This window comes from Canis lupus, chromosome 32 (assembly GCF_011100685.1).
Source record: "Canis lupus familiaris isolate Mischka breed German Shepherd chromosome 32, alternate assembly UU_Cfam_GSD_1.0, whole genome shotgun sequence".
NCBI lineage: Eukaryota > Metazoa > Chordata > Mammalia > Carnivora > Canidae > Canis > Canis lupus.
The window spans coordinates 12,105,673-12,125,524 of NC_049253.1; the positions used below are offsets into that span (position 1 = coordinate 12,105,673).

The 19,852-nt window shown below is 36.3% G+C and overlaps 1 long non-coding RNA gene across 2 annotated transcripts in view; it reads right to left on the reverse strand.

Moving 5' to 3' along the window:
• LOC111093660 overlaps window positions 1-19,827 on the reverse strand; it is a 47,049-nt gene extending 27,222 nt beyond the window's left edge. The window contains exons 1-3 of one of the 2 annotated variants that reach the window (XR_005382721.1): window positions 19,715-19,827; window positions 16,103-16,138; window positions 2,126-2,378 (exon numbers count right to left, since the gene is read on the reverse strand). This is a non-coding gene — a long non-coding RNA (uncharacterized LOC111093660). The remainder of the gene's footprint in view (window positions 1-2,125; window positions 2,379-16,102; window positions 16,139-19,714) is intronic. The other variant, XR_005382722.1, reaches the window with a different exon arrangement.
• Between the last annotated feature and the right edge of the window lie 25 nt (window positions 19,828-19,852).

Below are 19,852 nucleotides of genomic sequence, written 5' to 3' on the forward strand. Positions count from 1 at the left end.
CATTTGTCCTCCTCCTATTTCGCTCATCAGCTCAGTTTGCCTGTGTAGATGATGACAAGGTTGAACAGAACTTTTCCCTTCTTATTAGCTCTATTTTTAGATGGGGACAGGCAACAACAATAAAAACAACTATTTGCAGACTCTGTACCAGGCAAAGTTCTATGTACTTAACATCCATTGTTTACTTAATCCCCACAGCAACCATATGTGTTCAGTATTATTCACCCAACCTCTCCAGAGGTTTTGGGTGCTCTTCTTACCAGCTGGCTGACCTGGGATTTCCTGTGCATTTCTGCCATCTGTTAGTATAACATGTAGTGTCATGTATATGTCATATATATGATATGTTGTTATATAATTTTCTAAGCATGAATGCTAGGATAATTTTTACTCACTTTTAAAACACGATGTACATTACATGCCCTACTGATTGACAAAAATAAGAGGGACATTGTAACTAGTCATATAATTTCATTTTCCTATCCAGTGGTTTTGATGCTGCCTGTGAATCTAAAATGACAAAGGAAAGAAGGGGGAAAATAGCATGTGGAACTGTTTCTCTCCATCCTGAGGATGCCATACTCCTCTTTCTTTTCACTCCTCTCATCCTAGCCCCAACTCCCAAATTCACATGCCTGTCATCTCCCTTCCACATATACCATGCTTGGGGGGTGGGGGTGGAACAGGCTTTTCTCAACATGTGTTTTAAACACACAACTTACTTCTCTTGGCTAGTTGATGAAGAATCTGAGGAATAAAATGGTGAAGCGACTTGCCAATTCATTGAAATATGCCAGAGAAATACATGAGCTGTGGGGCTTATCCTCCTTGAGGTCTCGTTCAACTATTACTCCCTGTCTGGAATCTTCCGTGAGGCCCCCTCCACTTTCTCAGAAAGCAGAGCTATTCCCCCTGCCTGTTATCTCATGTCACTTTATATATCCCTTAGCACAGCATTTATCTCAGGACATTGTGACTTGAGGTTTATTTCTCTTCCCTATTAGATTGTGAGATCCTTTATGGCAAACACTCATGCCATTTATCCATACATCCCTTGGGCCTAGGACAGCACTTGGCATGCTGTAAGTGCTGGACAAGGGTTTGTTCTGGGAATGACTGCAACCATGCCCTGTAGTTAGCTGCTATTTTAATTTTTGTTCCCTGAGTATTGCTTCTTATGGATCTTGTTGTTTAGTGGATACTGATATAGGAAGGTAGTCCTATTAAGGCACCATGGATCCTGGCTACAGAAGTTTTATCACCAAGGTTAGAACCTCAACTTAAAAACAGACCCAATCGGGATCCCTGGGTGGTGCAGCGGTTTAGCGCCTGCCTTTGGCCCAGGGCGCGATCCGGTCCCGGTGCATGGAGCCTGCTTCTCCCTCTGCCTGTGTCTCTGCCCCCCTCTCTCTCTCTCTGTGTGACTATCATAAATAAAAATAAAAAAAAAAAACAAAAAAACAAAAAAACATACCCAATCCACTCACATTATGGAATCTCCTTTGTAAAAACTCTGAAATGAAAATCTTAATAAAAAGAGGGGGCCACCTGAGTGGCTCAGCGGTTGAGGGTCTGCCTTAGGCTCAGGTCATGATCCCCAGGTCCTGGGATTGAGTCCTGCATTGTGTTCCCCATTGAGAACCTGCTTCTCTCTCTGTGTCTCTCACAAAGAAATAAATAAAATTATATATATATATATATATTTTTAAAAAAAAACTTCAGATGGTTTTAAACATGAAGGTCAAATTTCAAAATAAAAGCTCAATTTTCTGGTCAGTATTTTCTCAAGGCAGTGAGAATTTTGTGTATTCACACATAAACACACACACATACACACTCACATAGGCATCTGCTGCTTGAGGTCATCTTATGGGGTTATATCAACTTTCAAGGTACATATGAAACATTACCAAATTGTTTACATCGGTGGATTTCTGACCTGATTTCAGCTTAACCTGTGGTATGTTTCCCCATGTAGGCATAGAAAGAGACACACCTCTAACACAGATTTTTGACTCACAAGCAGAAGTAAGTTATTAGGGGAGCCCGGAGAGAAGAAAAAGAGAAATAGTTATGCTTCTAATAGAAGAAAGAAAGCAAACATTGATTTAATCAATTGACTTACTTTTAAGTAAGAGAACAGATGTTTTCTGTTAGGTCCCTGGTGAAAATTCAGTAGGCGCCAGTGATACTTTAGGACCAGTGGCTTCTGATAAAACTTGAAATGAAGGTCTGGGCTATTCTTGCTAAATGGGCTTTTGCACAGCAGGCTTGTCACTGAGGTGCGATTTTTCTCTTGAGCAGGAGTTCATTGCTCTCTCCTCTTTAATGCTTTCATGCGTTGTCTTTCACTGCCCACTCACTTTTGTTCTTTATCGCTTAGAGTAGGAAAATAAATTACATTTTTATACTGTCACACTGTTCGAAAATAATAATAGTGAATAATTTTGTTCTCAGTCTAGAAAAGCTATTTGAATCCTGCATTTTCTGGCCCCTAGAAACACCTGTGGTGTGTTCCGATTTTACCAGGGTCACAGCCTCCTCTTTGAGCCATCAAATTTGAAGAGTGGTTGAGGTACAAGTTTCCCTGATTCTGTCTTCATAACCTGTCCCTTAGCCTCACTGTGGAAACACTAACCAGAACCACCCCTCACCAAAACTTCAAAGGGGTCCTCCAAAAGTTTCTAAGATTCTACTTTCCCCAAAATGCCAGCTTCTCTTTTACTGCTTCTCGAAGATTGCTTGTATGAGCCTTTTCCTTTTCGTAAATACTCCTGTTCTGTTAATGTTCTTAGAAGTTCTTTGCCAAATACAATTTGTGATTATGTTTTCAAGCAGTATGGCATCTTCTTTGTCATTCTTTTTGCCCAGACTGGCCTCATTGCACCCACCATTTGACAAACAGCTCTGCTGGACTGTAAACTCCTTAGGATCAGGGAATACCCTATAGCACTTTAGATCTCCTGCAGAGCATGGTTTCCAGAACACAGTAAGAGTGCAGTAAATGCTTGTTGGATAAAGCTGATAGCTCCTTTATAATCACTTACTGGAACCCATGTTTAGCTAGGTTATCTCAGACCATCATAAACTCCTCACTGAGGAAATCAAGATGGCAGGAAAACCAGAGAAATGTGTTCCTTGTTCGTAGTTTTCATAAGGAATTCTATCGTCTCACCTATGCACTTTGTATTATTTGATGATCTTTGTCTCTATATCCATTTGCTCACAACTGTTGATTGATACACAAAAATGATAATATCTAGAACTACACAGTGATTATTTTTGTAGAATAAACTAGTCTTGAAAACTGATATCTTGGCACTTGTAGGCTAAAAAATATTTTATGATCTAGTAGTTTCCATTCTGTGGGAGATGGGATGAGTGACCAGTCTCTGATACCTGCTTGGTAGAGACTAGGACCTACTTGGAACAGCGTCTCATTGTTTCACTAAATTAAGTGGAGGGGAAGATAAAATGTGTGGTATTAAGACACATGGAAACTCTTCGATGATTCCTTTCTCAATGCAGCTGCCTCGGGTCTGTTCTGATTTTCACCCCTCAGTGTCATCCTTTATCCTGTCCCTCAGACAAAAACATCTGTGGTAGGAGCCAGGGAGTGTTTCTGAGGCAGGAGCCTGAGGATTGCTTATTTGAGTGGGGCTGACTTCTTACCCTCCCTAAGGGGCAGAGGTGTTGATAGTTTCCATCAGTAATGACCTCATAGGAAAGTCCTGTGCATCTCAAAAGCCACCACCACAGCTGGCTCTGATTCAGGGAGAAGCTGGAGGCTAAGTCTAGGTGATCATTGAGAAAGAACTACATTGTCTCCTTTCTGGGTGATCTGTTGGCCCCATTCTGGAAGCAGATTGGGGCAAAACATGGAAGACTCTTTTTACATCATCTCTGCCCTCTGGAAACGAGAGTACCTGATTTCCCAGCCTCAAAATGTTTAACGTGCATAATTTAGAAATATTAAAAGAACTTTCCTCTTTCTTAAAAACCCACATTTAATTACTCTTACCTTAACATTTATTCAATTGAGACATGGTGAGCACCACCATGAGGTGAGCGCTCGTGAGGCAACAGGAATGCAATGGGAGGCAATGCCAGAGTAGCTCTGCTCTTTAGAAGCTTTTAGTCTGTGAAAGACAGGTCTCAATCAAATCATCACACAGTTGTACAAACAGAGATCAGTGCTCTGAAGGGACAGTATACAACAGCACAAATTTCTTTCTTTTTTTAATTTAAATTCCAGTTAATTAACATACAGTGTCATATTAGTTTCAGTTGTACACTGTAGGGATTCAACACTTCCATAAAACACCCGGTGCTCATCACAGCAAGTGTACTCTTAACCCCCATCATCCATCCCTGTACTCACCTCTCCTCTGGTGACCATCAGTTTGTTCTCTGTAGTTACGATTCTGTTTCTTGGTTTGCCTCTCTCCTTTTTTTCCCTTTGCTCATTTGTTTCGCTTCTTAAATTCCACTATTGAGTGAAATCATATGGTATGTGTCTTTCTATGACATTTCACTTAGCAGAAAGCTCTCTAGCCCCATTCATGTCATTGTAAATGGCAAGGTTTCATTCTTTTTTATGGCTAGGTAATAGTCCATTGCATAAATATTTTTATAGTTTAGCGCCGGGAAAGGATTGTGGGAACTACAACCTTTGAAAGCAAAATAGAAGTCTCCTGTGTGGACAGGAGACCTTTCCAAGCAACTAAGGCCTGTGGCAGGAAGCAGTGTGGAATATTCAAGAAATATGTAAACATGGTGTCTGTGAATCTTGGTGCAGACAATGCAGATAGTTGCTCTTTGTTTTTCTTTTAGAACCTAGCTGTGGTTTCAACACCTGTCCAGTGTTGCACTGAAATATCCAGGTTGGAGTGGAGGACAAGGCTGCTGGCGGAGCATATGACCATGCTAAGCCTTTGCTTCTTCTTGGCACAGTGATAGGAACAATCCTTGAACATACAAGCCACCAAAATTGATGATAAAACTTTTCACAGAATTAAAGGATACTTTTCATAGAATTTAATCATCCCAGCTGAGATCTCCCTGAATCTGCCAATCCTCAGTGGCCTGCCAGTTGGCTGCAGATGCATGTACAAACCAAGACCACTCAGTGGAGTCCAGCATAAATTGTAGGCAGCAGAGCCATGAGCTAAATAAATGGTTCTTTTAAGTCCCTAAATTATAGACTAATGTCATACAGAAAAATATTTCCTGGCAATAATCTATTTTACCTTTATTTAATATTTTTTAATTTACAGAGTGTGAACAGTAAATTATTAAATAAGATAAAAATAGGTTGAACACCTCCTATATTGTGTATTCATTATGTACCTTCTATATACAAACTGATGTTTTGAGTTTGTTTTTTTACTCATGTAATGGGATACATGAGTAAATAAGATATAGTCTCTGTCTACAAAGAAATGTGATAAAACTCCTAAGAGGAAGTAAATAAATGCATATACAAGGCAAAATAATACTAAATTTAGCACAAGATTCCAAATAGGTATGAGTGTTAAATGCAGTTTAAGATCCCATTTTCTTTTCTTTTTTAAAGATTTTATTTATTCATTCAGGAGAGACACACAGAGAGAGGCAGAGACACAGGCAGAGGGAGAAGCAGGCTCCCCACAGGGAGCCATATGTGGGACTCCATCTGGGGACCCTGGGATCATGCCCTGAGCCAAAGATAGATGCTCAACCACTGAGCCACCCAGGCATCCCAGGATCCCATTTTCTAATTGGCTGATGGTAGATTATCTTCCAACACAAGAAAACTATGGAGTGACACCACAGCAGAAGAAACTTTGAAATCAGTTCCAAGTGGAGTGATCTGAGGGTCTTTCCTGAAAGTAGTACATCACTTCCTCCATATCCTGTATTGCTGAGGCCAGGAGTAGGACCTACTAATAAAATGCTATCTTTATTACGTTATGGAATTGGAAATGATTTCACAATGCAGGTCAGAATGCACACTAAAATTTTAATGTACCGATGAAGCTTTTGTGAAGGCTCTACCACTGTGAATTTCATTTCAAGTTGTTCCAAATTCAAATTCTAAGATTTTTTTTCTTAGGACATATTAACTGATCAGAAAAATGACTCTACATTTCCAACAAATGCTAAATAGCTCAGTGTTTCCCCACACCATGGTGTTCTAAGGATGGTTTCAGTGACCCATTGCTTTGTTACCAAAGCAATATGAACCAGTAGTAGGGGTTCAAAATTGAAAATCTGAATTAACTTTAAAGCTTTTCTCTTTATCAGAAATGAAAGAATGAACACTTGACTGAATCTATTGGTCTCACATGTCAGTAATTGCTTATGTATCCAAATGGTTAGAGAATGGGTTATCCTGACTCAATTAAGTATTACAACTAACAAAGGATGGGTATTTGTTATATATTTATAGTTTGTTTACCTAATATGAACAATAAGAATTCAGGGGAAATGCTAACACTAAAATAATACTTAAGTTTGACTTTTTTGTTCTAGTCATTAAATTTCCTTGTCTAACACTATAAGCAACATTGTTTTGGGATTTCTGGATGTTTGCATTCCATATAATCCTAAGTTCCCCACAAAAAAGCTATCACCTATAATATTATACCCATATAACCAGAAATCCTATAATTGTATAATTATAAATAATCCTGAATTTTTCACTTCTGTTTTAGATGGCAGCACATGGTGTTTAATTGTCAAAACAGGAAGTTAATATATAATGTAGAATGTCTTTTCTTGTACTGAAAATAATTTGTTTTCTCCAGATGTATAACAAAGCTTTTCTATGCCTTTCTATTTTGTCTGTAACTATGTAGTCATATACACCACAAATGTCAGGGTTCTTTTTTTTTTTTAAAGATTCATTTGGAATTAAAATAGTCTAACAGAGAAAGAGTTCAAGTATAATTCAGCTGAAAGGCAGAAAGTCAAGTCAAATTATATATAGCCAGCTTAAAACTCAGGCGAAAGCAGAGATTTCTACCAGTACAGCATGGTTTTGCAATAAAGGTATTTCAGTGAGATAGGTATCTCTTCTTTGTGAAGCCAAGAAATCAAGAAAAGCTTATGATATTTTGTGCAAAACATTTATGATTTAAAAAATGTGAGAAAAAAAATGTGGGTGCTATATTGAAGTTAGTTGATAGAGTAAGGCTCCAGGAGATGCCAGGTAAAAAATGTACCATTGTCATTATATCTATTCTCAAGATAAGTCAGAGGCAGCTGGAAACTTCATTCAACCAACCAATTAACCAAGCAACTGCTCAGTGAACTATGTTCCAAAGATGTTGAACACTGTGCATGTGTTCCTAGCTTACTCTCAAACCACAAGTTAGTACAAAGCCAAAGGCCTTCAAGCACTCAATTCATGGCAGTTGAGTTTAGTTGAATTAAATGGTACAATGACTTAGCTACTAAGTAGCTGTGTGTCTTTGGGTAATTCCTTTAGCCTCTCTGGGGCTCTAAAATGTGACAACATTTTGAATTATAAAATTATAAATCTTCTTGGGATCCACAAATCATCGAAGTCAAAATATATTCTTTATTTTTTTTGGGGACCAAGTATCCTTTTGAGGCAACAGAGGAAATATCCTGTACATTTGCCAGGCTGCACAGTTGCTCCATTTCTTAGTATGTCACCCAGGATGGCCTTGAGGACAGGTAAGTCCTCAAGAAATGGGTTTTGCTTATTTGACACTTTGTGATTTATTTCTCTTGGCAGGTAAAAGTATTATCAGATACGGTGTTAACCATGAGCTTATCTGGGTTTTGCTTCTCTTCAAAGGTCACACAGAGCCAATACTGATTATTGCTTGTGAATATAGCCTCTAGTGCTTTTAATTTGGATTATTTAATAGGTAAAATAGCATGTATAATGTGAGGTTACTTTTTGAAAAACGTCCTGGGAAGCTCTTGGTATATGAGATGGCAAAAATTGTGCAAGACTCCCACATGCTATAGCAAGTAAATGGAGGATAGAAAAAAGTGACAAGGTTTAAGATATGAGTTTTTCTCATATGTTATCTAATTTAATCCTTATGATAAGCCTATAGGGTAGATATGATTATCTCCATTTTACTGGAAAGGAAAAACTCAGAGTTTTGCTCATTCATTTATTTATTTGACATGTATTTATTAATGCCTACTCTAGGCTAGACACTACTCTAGGTGTTGGGGCAAAAGCAGTGGGGGTTAGGGGAGAGGAATAAGATCTTTTCATCTATAGAATTGCATTTCTGGGAGTGGTGGTAACAGAAGATATTACCATTAAACAAGTAACAAATGCCTAAGCAAATAATTCCAGATACTGTTAAGTTTATGAAAATGATACAAGGTAACCTGATAGATTGGCTGGGTAGAGGGTGGTGAAAATGAGAGGAGGGGCTGAGCGGGATGGGTGGGGGGCCTCAACTCTGAGGTCTAAGTTGAGATCTAACTTGCCTAAGTGGAGTAATTAGGATTTATACTTAGAACTCTCCTAGTATTAGATACTCTAATAACATTTATTTTAATAACATTTGTGGACATTAAAATACTGAAATGTTTATATTAATAACAAAAAATCCAAGAAGTCTTTAAGTGCCTATATTTTATCTCCTCTTGAAATTATTAGGGTCAAATAAAAAATGAGAGGAATGTAAAAGCTATAAAGAATTATGCTTCTTATTGTGTGCCCTCACAGTCTGGCATGGAATGCATACTGAGAGAGGAAAAAAAGAAAGAAAATGAAACATCCATGCAATTTCAGTGAAGAAATGAGGAGTGTAGTGATTTAGTCATAGATAAAAGTAATAGCATTTATTCTCTTTCTGTCCCATATGTCTTGAAGAAACAGCCTTCTGAAGATGAAAGTTATTTTATTCTTTTTCAAAGACGAAAGTTTAAATCATAGGTAATCTATTACCAAATGAAAATGATGGTTAATATTTTGGTATATTTCTTTCTAGGACTTTTTAAAATTAGCATTTTATAATTAATTTTTTCTCATGTTATTAAACTTCCTGAAACATAATTTTTAATGGTGCTAGAATAGTCCACATAGGCCATACATCAATGTATTTGACCATTCCCCCATACTAAACATTCAGCCTTGTTTATTTATTTATTTTTGCATTTTATCTAATGTTGAAATGATGATCCTCATACATATTAGATAGATATTAGAGTAAAATGGTTGTCAAAATAGTAAATTCCAAGGATGCTTGGGTGGCTCAGTCAGTTAAACCTTCAACTTTTGGTTTATGCAGGTAATGATCTCAGGGTTGTGAGATCATTCGAACTCCATTCGAACTCCATACTCAGTAAGGAGTGTGCTTGAGATTCTCTCCTTCCTCTCCCCTTGTCCCTCACCCCACTTATTTTCTTTCTCAAATAAAAAATAATAATAATCTTAAAAATAGCGATTCTTAGTCAATAATATAAAATTCCATTCACAAAGTTTTCTGGGGTAATTTCAAGCTCTCTTGCAAAGTCAAGTTTGACATTCTATTTATTTCATCCTGTGTTACTTTGAGTAATAGTCTAACAAGTGAAAGTTTTGACTTCTAATTAAAAGTCCCAGTGGGAGCTGATGATCTAAATATACAAGTCTGATAGTTATTTGTTCAGTATTCTATTAATGAAGCTTTATTTTAGCCAAACTTTGAGCTGTCCAATAATATTGATATTCACAGAATAATACTGGGACACTGCAAAATCATAATCAATCATTAAAAGTGAATAACTTATGTTCAGTAGTTTTGTATTATGTATTTATAATATACATTATTTATATAGGACTGTATTTGTAATTTTCTAACTCTTACAAAGTAACAGTTTATGTGTATGTGGTACTTTATGATTACTCATAACAGTCAATTGGTCATAACAGCCCAGTCCCTAAATTTAGGTTGTAATAAACAGAGTTTATTACATAGCATAATGCATTTTGTTCCTATTTAAGCAGGATAAGAATATTAGGTGAGTCATGCCCTTATCTGCCATTTTACTTTCTCAAAATAAACCTTTTACAATTTTGTTTAAAATATTCTTTATTTATACTGAAGTCTGTCAGAATAGCCACAAAACCTGTCAGATGGCCTTAAGGGACTAGCAAATTATAATTTAGCTGAAAAATGGCAATTTTAGCAGATCAGTGTTCCCCTCTAGAGGCTAAAAAATATGCATCAACTATACTAAGCAAAGGGATGTTTATTTGAAACTCATCCAAACACTCTGAAACCCCTAGATGAAAATCTTGAAGAAAAGAGACTTTCCACAGATTTCTTTCCTCTTTCTTTTAAATATTTTAGGAACATAGAATCAATAGTCCACCTGGCTTTGAAACTGCCTTGGGTGGAAGCAGAGCAGCAAATGGCATTAGTGAGGGAAAGTGAGAGACAGAGGAAGTGTCATTAGAAATAATTAGAATTTAACTGATACTTATATTCATGAGAGAAAGGCAGGAAAGCATATTGTATCTTAAATGAGATATATTTGGAATGATTTGCAATGTATAAGAAAATTTTGATACATGAATTTGAGCATTACATAGAAGATTAAATAAAAACAAGCACAAATTACCCAGTATCACCTCCATCCTTTGAACATTTGCATTAGGTAATGTGTCCATTGCATTACACTCAATGAGCTTATATTCAAGTATTGCTATAGAAGAAATGATTTCCTTTAAAATAGGTAACTTTACATTTAAGATTTATTTTGAAGTCCGAATTGAACAGAAGCTCAGTTCTTCTAAGGTAGGACAGATCATGTGATGGAATAACTTCAGAGTGGAATTTTGAATAGTGATTTTCCATTTACTGATGTGGGACTGTATGAAAGTTAAATCACATTTCTGAAACAATTATTTCCCTCTTTTAAATTGATAGGATTAGAATAGATAATTTATTTTTAAGATCACTTTTATTATCTACCCCTTAAAAAATATAAATCCTAAAATGTATAGTTACCTGATGCATCTTTTTCTTCATCTCATTGTTCTGCTTATTTTCTCCTTCCTGATATTTTTCATTTAAAACCGTTATATGTTTGATTCCTCTACTAGAGGTAAAAAATAAATAAATTTATGAGTCCTCTCATCCCAATTAATTTCCAGTGTACTTGAATAGAGATGATCTTTGGTTTCTTTTGTGACTTCACATAATGTCTAATGGTTTTTCTGCATAGAGGAGTTCACAGACCTGTTTTTAACTGACTGACCAATGTCTTTACAAGTTCCCCATGGAACAGAGTAAATAGAATACAGATGCATATGTCAGATCATTGAATCTCTATTGCTTTGTTTACATGTGTGGTGAGTTCCTGAGGTCATATATGCAGATTCTAAATCTTAGAGAGATCAGGGTCATTGTCTTCTGCTTCTTAGAGTTGTAGAAAAACTATCAAACTCAACAAACTACCCATCTTAGATTTCCACTGGGAGCTGGGAGAAATGCTCAAGATTTAAAAAACAAAACAAAGCAAAACAAAACAAAACAAAACAAAACAAAACAAACAGAAAAGATGTAAATGTGATCTCTTTGGGCTCTCAGGTTCTCCTTGAGAGCATGGAGAACTGTTTTCTTTATGATAAGCCCTCCTCTGGCCTGGTGCTCTCCCTGGGGTCACTGAAGGACAGGGCTGTGATTAACTACACTTGCCACTAGAGGTCAGTGCTTACCATTCACGGAGACAGCAAGACCAAAGGAATTGGCCCTGAAGTCCATACAAGTTAGAAGAGCATTTGAAGTCCCTTTGTGCCATTGGTTGGGGTTAAATGATACTGGATCCCTTGTGAACTGTGTATTATGTGCAGGCCTTAATAGAAATAATTTTAGCTTCATTGATGATTATATTCAAGAATATTATTTGGATTAATTCTTATCACTGGATGTAAATCAACTGTTTTAGGAACTAACAAATTCCTGCTTTTTGGGATATCTCGGCAGGCTCTAGGTTTCCCTACTTTCTCCTCTTTTAAAATGTTATAATCAGCATCAATCTATAAGTAAATGTAGGGTAAATGTCGGGGACAGGTGATGGTATTTGAGGTACTTTAATAAGGTTTTGTATTCCCACACAATCTAAAAGACTTCCATTTTTCTGATATGGATGCTTGTCATTCTGTCACTAGGCATTAGTCCTTTTGAGCCAAACCACTTTCCTACAGCTATTCCTACTACAGATATTTGTTATTTTCATGTCATATGGCAGGAACTGTGCCTTGATTTTGAGCTTCAAGAATTCACTTATTTAAATATTTCCCTGGAGGGGTAATGCTGGGACATGGTTTCCAGTTTATATTTACTTGACAAAGCTCATTTGATTTTTTTATTGTACCTCATTGAGCTATTGTTCTAGATCAGCTTTGGCTATAAAAACGGGAGAACCAACTAATCTACTTTTCATGAAGTATTTCTTACATGTATTTTCTCATTTAATGTTCCCAGCTCCTGAGATAGGGGATTGCTTGTTATCTTCATTATATAGGTGAGGAGATTGAGGTTCAGAGTTTAACTTGCTCAAAACCACAAAGTTTATAAGAGAAAGGGTCAGGATTTGTATCCAGGTCTGTTTCTCTTCAAAGCTTATGTCTTTTCCTAAGTACAAAATTGCCTAAGTACAAAATGCCTATATAGTAAACATAATAACATTACTGCTTATCTCCTACTGCCCTCCCCCATTTCTGTACCCTCTGCTGGACACCTTTTCATCAAATATGTTCAGGAGTTGATGACTTCTAATATATACTATTCTAGCCTGCTATTTTAAGGAGAAAGTGTTCTGACCCCAATCCATTTGTTAGCATAGTTTACCGTCAATTACAGAAGGTCTGGCCTTGAGTCAAGGCATTTGATCATTGTAATGCACCTCCAAGTGTCCTTATACTTAACTGAAATCCTAACAGCAGAAGACCTGCATTAGTCGGCTTGGGCTGCCATAATAAAATACCATAGATTGAGTGGCTTAAACAATATGAACTTATTTCTTACAGTACCAGAAGCTGGAAAACAACCAATGTGATTCCTCAGTGAGGGCTCTCTTATATAATGGAAAGAGAGAAAGTAACTTTTCTGGTTCTTCTTCTATAAGTGCACAAATACCATCATAAGGGCCCCACTCTCATGACCTCATCTAACCCTAATTACTTCCCAAAGCCCCATTTCCACATAGCATCACATTGTGGGTTAAGGTTTTAATACATGAATCTGAGGGGATACTATATGGTCTGTAGCAACCCTGAATATTAAAAACTAGCTATTTTACCTTATTCAAAATATGAGGAGGGAAACTTTGGAAGGGGAAACATTGGATAAGCATTTTGCTTTTGTTCTCATAGCTCTATAATTTGGTAGAAATTATAATAGCCTACTACAATTTGATAGAAATGATAATGATGTAGCAATTCTATTCTATCAGCTACTGAGCCTCTTGAGATCAGTGCCTGTGTCATTCATTTATACATGACCAACAACTACATGTTAATTGGCATATGCATGTTGAATAAGCCAGTGATGCGCTAAGGAACAATATCATCAAACCTACCTTTCTGGAGTGGTTAAAGTTATGAGGATTCTATCTAGGCTTCCTATAGTTCTCAATTTTTCAAGTTCTTTTAAAAAATAAATTTAGACCAAGTTTGTTGAAGTATGATTTATGTACAGTAAAATTTATATTTTTATGTATATAGCTTGATTAAAAAAAAGATTTTATTTATGTATTTTAGAGAAAGAGAGAGAGAGTGAGCAGGGGAGGGGCAGAAGGAGAGGGAGAGAATCTCAAGCAGATTCCATGCTGAGCTTAGAGCCTAATACAGGGTTCAATCTCACAATTCTGAAGTCCTGACCAGAGTTGAAACCAAGGGTTGGACACTTAACTGACTGAGCTACCCAGGTGCCCTTAGTTTGATGGGTTTTAAAAAAATGTATATAAGGGCACCTGGGTGGCTCAGTGGTTGAGCCTCTGCCTTTGGCTCAGGTTATGATCCTGGGGTCCTGGGATTGAGTCCCGCATCAGACTCCCTGCAGGGAGCCTGCTTCTCCCTCTGCCTATGTCTCTGCCTCTCGCTCTGTCTCTCATGAATAAATAAATAAACAAAAATCATAAAAAAGAAAAATGTATGTAATTATATATATAATTAATAAAACACAATTCTTTATCACCCCCAAAAGTTCCCTTGTGCTCTTTTAAGGTCAGTCCTTTTTGGGGTACCTGGGTAGCTTACTCGGTTAAGTGTCCAACTCTTGATTTCAGCTCATGTCATGATCTCAGGGTTGTGTGATCAAGCCCCATGTTGGGTTCGAAACTGGGCATGGAGACTGCTAAAGATTTTCTATCTCCCTCTGCCCCACCCCTCCCTTGCATGCTCTCTCCCTCTCTCTCTAAAAAACAAAACAAAATAAAATAAAATAAAACAAAATAAATAATAATAATAATAATAATAATAAATAAAATAATAATAATAAATAATAATAAATAATAATAATAGTCAATAATAAATAATAAATAAAATAATAATAATAAATAAAATAATAGTCAATCTTTTTTTCCACACCCAGTCTCTAACAATAACTTATTTAATATAGTTTTACCTTTTCCAGAATGTCATACAAATAAAATCACATAGTACGTAGGCTTTTGGATCTGGCTTATTTCTTGAGATTCCTCCATGTTTTTGCATGTATCAGTAATTTAATTCTTTTTATTGTCAAATAATATTCCATCATACAGCTATATCACAATTGTTTCTTCCTTCATGAGTTAATGATATTTGAGTTGTTTCCAGTTTTTGACTATTTAAATAAAGTATACGTGTATATATATATGTGTGTGTATATATATATATATATATATACACACACATACATATGTTGAATGTTGAAAATCTAACCTCCAATGTTACCATGTTTAGAGATAGGGCCTGTGAGAAGGTGATGAATTAAATGAGATCATACCAGTGGTATTCTTAGTAGAGGAGAAGGTACCAGAGCTCCATCTCTCTCTCTTTCCCTGAGCCTGCACAAAAAAGAGGTTACAGGAGCACACAGCAAGAGGGAGATCACCTCTAAGCCAAGAGAAGAGGATTCAGAATGAAATCCACTTTGCCAGCACCTTGATCTTAGAGTTATTAGCCTCAAGAGCTGTGAGAAATACATTTATGTTTAAGCCAACCAATCTCTGGTATTTTGTTATGGTGGCCTGAGCAGACTAATAAAGTCAATATATATGCACAGGTCTATGTGTGGACATGTTTTTATTTCTTTTGGGTAAATAACTAGGAATAAAATTCTGGGTCAGGTAAATTAAGTATATTTAACGCTATAAGAAACTGCCCAACAGTTTTCCAAAGTGGTTCTAACATTTTGCATTTCTGTCAATAGTGTATGAGAATTCTACTTATTCCACATCCAAGCCAATGTTTGGAACAGTCAAATCTTTTGAAGTATCTGCTATCCTAGAGATGCTGATATCCAGTTGTGGCTATAATTTCACTTGCCTCTGAAATATTGATGTTGAACCTTTGCCATCTTTGGTGAAATGTCTCTTAAATTATTTTGCTTATTTTAAGAAGTTGCATTGTTTTCTTATCATTGAGCTGTAATAGTTCTACACAGTCTAGGCATAAGTCCTTTATCAAATATACATTTTGCAAATACTCCGTCCCAGCTTGAGTCTTTGTCCTTCTTGAAAATATGTTTTGAAGCACAGAAGTTTTAAATCTTAATGAATTCCAAAATCAGTGCTTTCTTTTGTCTTTGCCTCCTTTTTGTATCCCAAGAAATCTTTAATTAATTCAAGTTCACAAACACTTTTCTCTTATGTTTAGCTTGGAAATTTGATACTTTTACGTTGTACATTAGGGCATATGATCCATCTGAGGTTAATTTTTGGCATAAGATCAAATTTACTTTTTAAAATATAGATGTCTTATTCTCGAGTTGTAAAGAGTAAGATGTAGAATAGGACTGCCCTTTCTTACCACATGATTAATTAAGATTATTTTGATCATAGACTTGATGGAATTTAAATGAATACTGACATAGAAAATATTGTCTAACTATTTTTCTTTTCTTGTATTTTTAACTGAACCTATACTTACATCTATGTCTTTTCCAAGCCCTGGACAATCTTCACACTTCATCATTGAGGAGGAAAAAAAAAAAAAAAAAGAAGCCAAACAAACAAAAAAAAAAAAAAAAAGAAAAGAAAAAGAAAAAGAAAAAAAGAAAAAGCCAGCTGTAAGAAGAAGGCTGAGAAGGAATTTCATTCCAATACACTCTAATTCATTCCAGAATCACTGAGATTCAGAAGACACTGTGTTATGGGTGAAAAAGCTTTCTAATAATCAACGATAAGGTGCCAATGAAAATCTCTCAGTTGGAATCCCTTGGATTTAAATGGTTTCAGTAGGAAAATATAAAGAAGGACTTCTAGTAAGATGCCTAACAAGTTGTTAGAATCTGCCATACATGGGCAAATTACTTCAGGACACACTGTAAAAATAAACTATTAGATAAAAGGACAAAATGAGAAGGGAAATTTTCTTCAGTAGTTACCATGACATTAGGGGAAATGTTTTTGTTGTGGGTAAGTACTTAGAGACAGGAAACAAAGGGCAAGAATAAATAAGCACTTTTCTAACTGGAGGATGATAATGGAAAGATTCTCTAGAGATTGTGGGTTGTTTGGTTTTTTGTTTGTTTGTTTTATTAACATTTAAGTAAATTGACTGAATAATAAAATCTCCAACTGAAATTAATATCAAACTATCTTAATTGAAAGATGTTAGGCCTATGAAATACATTTAAGGATAAATTCTTAGTTGTGTGAATGTAAAAAACACTGACAGATGAACTTAATGCATATTATATAGTTAAGAGATCTAGTCAAAGAAAAAAAAGTGTAGAACTGATGGCTTCAAGGTGTTCGTTATAACCCAGGGAAGTAACCTGGGAATGATTGCAGCTTGCTCCCCAAGGCACCAGCTCAATGACCTGCCTCCTCAAGAAAACTGGGAACAAATCAGACAAATCAGAAAGCATCATCCTACAATTGTGTAAGAACTGGAATACTACATATTCTCCAGGTCACCACTTCTCAGGCAAAATCAAGCTGGAAGAGTCCCAGAGAACAATAAGTAAAATGATCAAGGGGTTTTTATATGAACATCGATTCAAGAAATTAGGATGCTTTAGGCTTAGAAACATGAAAGCTAACAGGAAATAGGATCAAAGCCTTAAAGTTGTCAAGTCCATGGGTAGGTGGAACACAGGCTTGCTCACAAACTCACAAATAATAAGAACTATAGTCCCTGGTGCTTGACATATTGAATGTAATATAGCTTTTTTAAAGTATTGCTTTGTAGCTAAGACAGTACACTAAGTGCTTTTTTTTTTTTTTTTTTTTTTAATAGTGAATTAGGCAGAATGAATGAATGGTTTCTAGGATTTTGCTTGGTAGAGCCACAGAGCAGAGAATGTTTAGGTGATATCTCTGACCTTTAAGAAGTTAAGTATATTACTTTTTTTCAGTAAAACCATAATATGTGTTAATTATAGAACATTTAAAAATGTGGATTAGAAAATTACCCATGCTCTCATTAAGGGCCTACAGAGAAAATGTCACACTTTATTTTTTTTTTTTTAAGATTTATTTACTTATTCATGAGAGACACACACAGAGAGAGAGAGAGAGAGAGAGAAAGGCAGAGACACAGGCAGAGGAAGAAGCAGGCTCCATGCAGGGAGCCTGATATGGGACTCGATCCTGGGTCTTCAGGATCATGCCCTGGGCCGAAGGCAGGCACTAAACTGCTGAGCCACCCAGGGATCCCAAAACGTCACACTTTAATTTCTGTCATGCTTTTCTCTGTGAAAGGTTTTCTTTATGTATCTGTGTTCATGCTATATATACAGTTTTTATGGAATATTATAGAAATGTTATGTTATTACAAAATTTTAATATTATATTTTTGTGTCCATAAAATTAATTATATGGACATATCATAACTCACATAATCATTCCTCTATTTCTGAGCATCTAGATTGTTGCCAAACCAAGCTGAACCTTTCTAGAGTGACATTTAAACAGTGATAATTCTTCAAAAATAATCCCAGGGCACATGGGTGGCTCAGTCAGTTAAGCATCCACCTCTTGATTTCAGGTCAGGTCATGATCTCAGGGTCATGAGATCGAGCCCCAAGTCAGGCTCTGTGCTTAGTGTGGAGTCTGCTTGTTCCTCTCTCTTTGTTCCTCTCCCCACACACTCACTCTCCCCACATGCACACAAATAAATAAATAAAATCTTAAAAAATCCCTAAGGGGATGTCAGAAGCATAGTAGAAGAGTGGAAAATTTAGGGCCACCTGGGTGGCTCAGATGGTTAAGCGTCTGCCTTTGGCTCAAGTCGTGATCTTGGGGGTTCTGGGATTGAGCCCTGCATCTGGCTCCCTGCTCAGTAGAGAGCCTGCTTCTCCCTCTCCCTCTGCCCACCCCTCCAACCCGCCCCCCCTCATATACTCTCTCTTGGTATCTCTCTGCCTCAAATCAATACATAAAATCTTTTTTTTTTAAAGTAGAAAATTTGAAGACACGAGGTTATTGAAGGTGGCTTAGAATCTATATTTACCTCAGTAATTAACTAGACTAAATAAATAAATAGCATATACTGAAGAGATTTGTAGTATGATTTCTAGGTTTTTTTTTTTTTTTGCATGCTGCTGTGATTAATAAAACAGAAATTCATTTGAAAGTAATGGAATGCACAGTAGCTTTTTGTTATGTATTGTCTCAAAAGTACAGTCACTAGCATGAGAGGAGTTCATAATATCTTTAATTAAAAGGAGATTTTCATGCTTATAAAGATTAGGTAAAATTGCCCCATAGTCATCTCTTGAGTGTGAATACTGGAGCTAGCAATAGTTTTACTAAAAATTTCATTAAAAGCTGTCAGTATGATTGCTTCAGTATGGCTTAGGACAATTTATTTTTTCTTAAAATATTTTATTTGAGGCCATAAAAGAGGAAAAATAAAACTACCAATCCAACAACTACTTTCCTTTGGAGAAAAATGAAGATGAATAATACCAGTATCTTTTCTCAATATAATTGTAATCTAATTAGGGAACCAAAATATACATAGAAACATAAGTAAGCTTTCTATAGTAAGTGTAACAGTAAGAGAAGAGAGAGACTCTGGAAAATTTTAAGGAGTAGGTAGCATTTAAGTTGGATGTTGAAGTATGGGTACAATTTATGCAGGTACACAGAGGATTCAGTCTATTAGGAGGGCAGAGTAATGCAAACCCATGGTGGTAATACTGTGCCATAGCTAGGGACATCAAGATTAGTTTGGCTGGATGGGGGAGCTTACTCTAGAAGGCAGCAGAGAATGGAGGTGGGAATAGGGACGGAAGATGGATGAGAGATTTTAAACTTTATCCCCATGTACAATGGGGCCCTTCAAAGAGTTATTTAAAGGTATAATGACATAATAAGTATAATATTCTTATATGATTTAATCTAGAATGATGTGTATAATGGATTGAAGAGAGACTGGCAGCAAGAATATCAGAAACAGTAAAGAAATGAGGAAATAGTGAGACAAGGTCATTATCCTTGCAGGTGAATACAGTAGCACAGTTTGTATTTCCCAACAAAAATAGATCTACCCAGGAATCACTCCATTATAGGTGAAGTTTCCGTTATCTACCTTCTTTGGGCACCAGTAACATCACTGGGATTTCTCCCAGCATCGTAGTGTCAGGGTAGTCAATCTTCATACATGATGCCTCTCATCTCCCACTGTGACTTTTCCAGGAGGAAGGTAGAATTCGCAAGCTTCTTATGA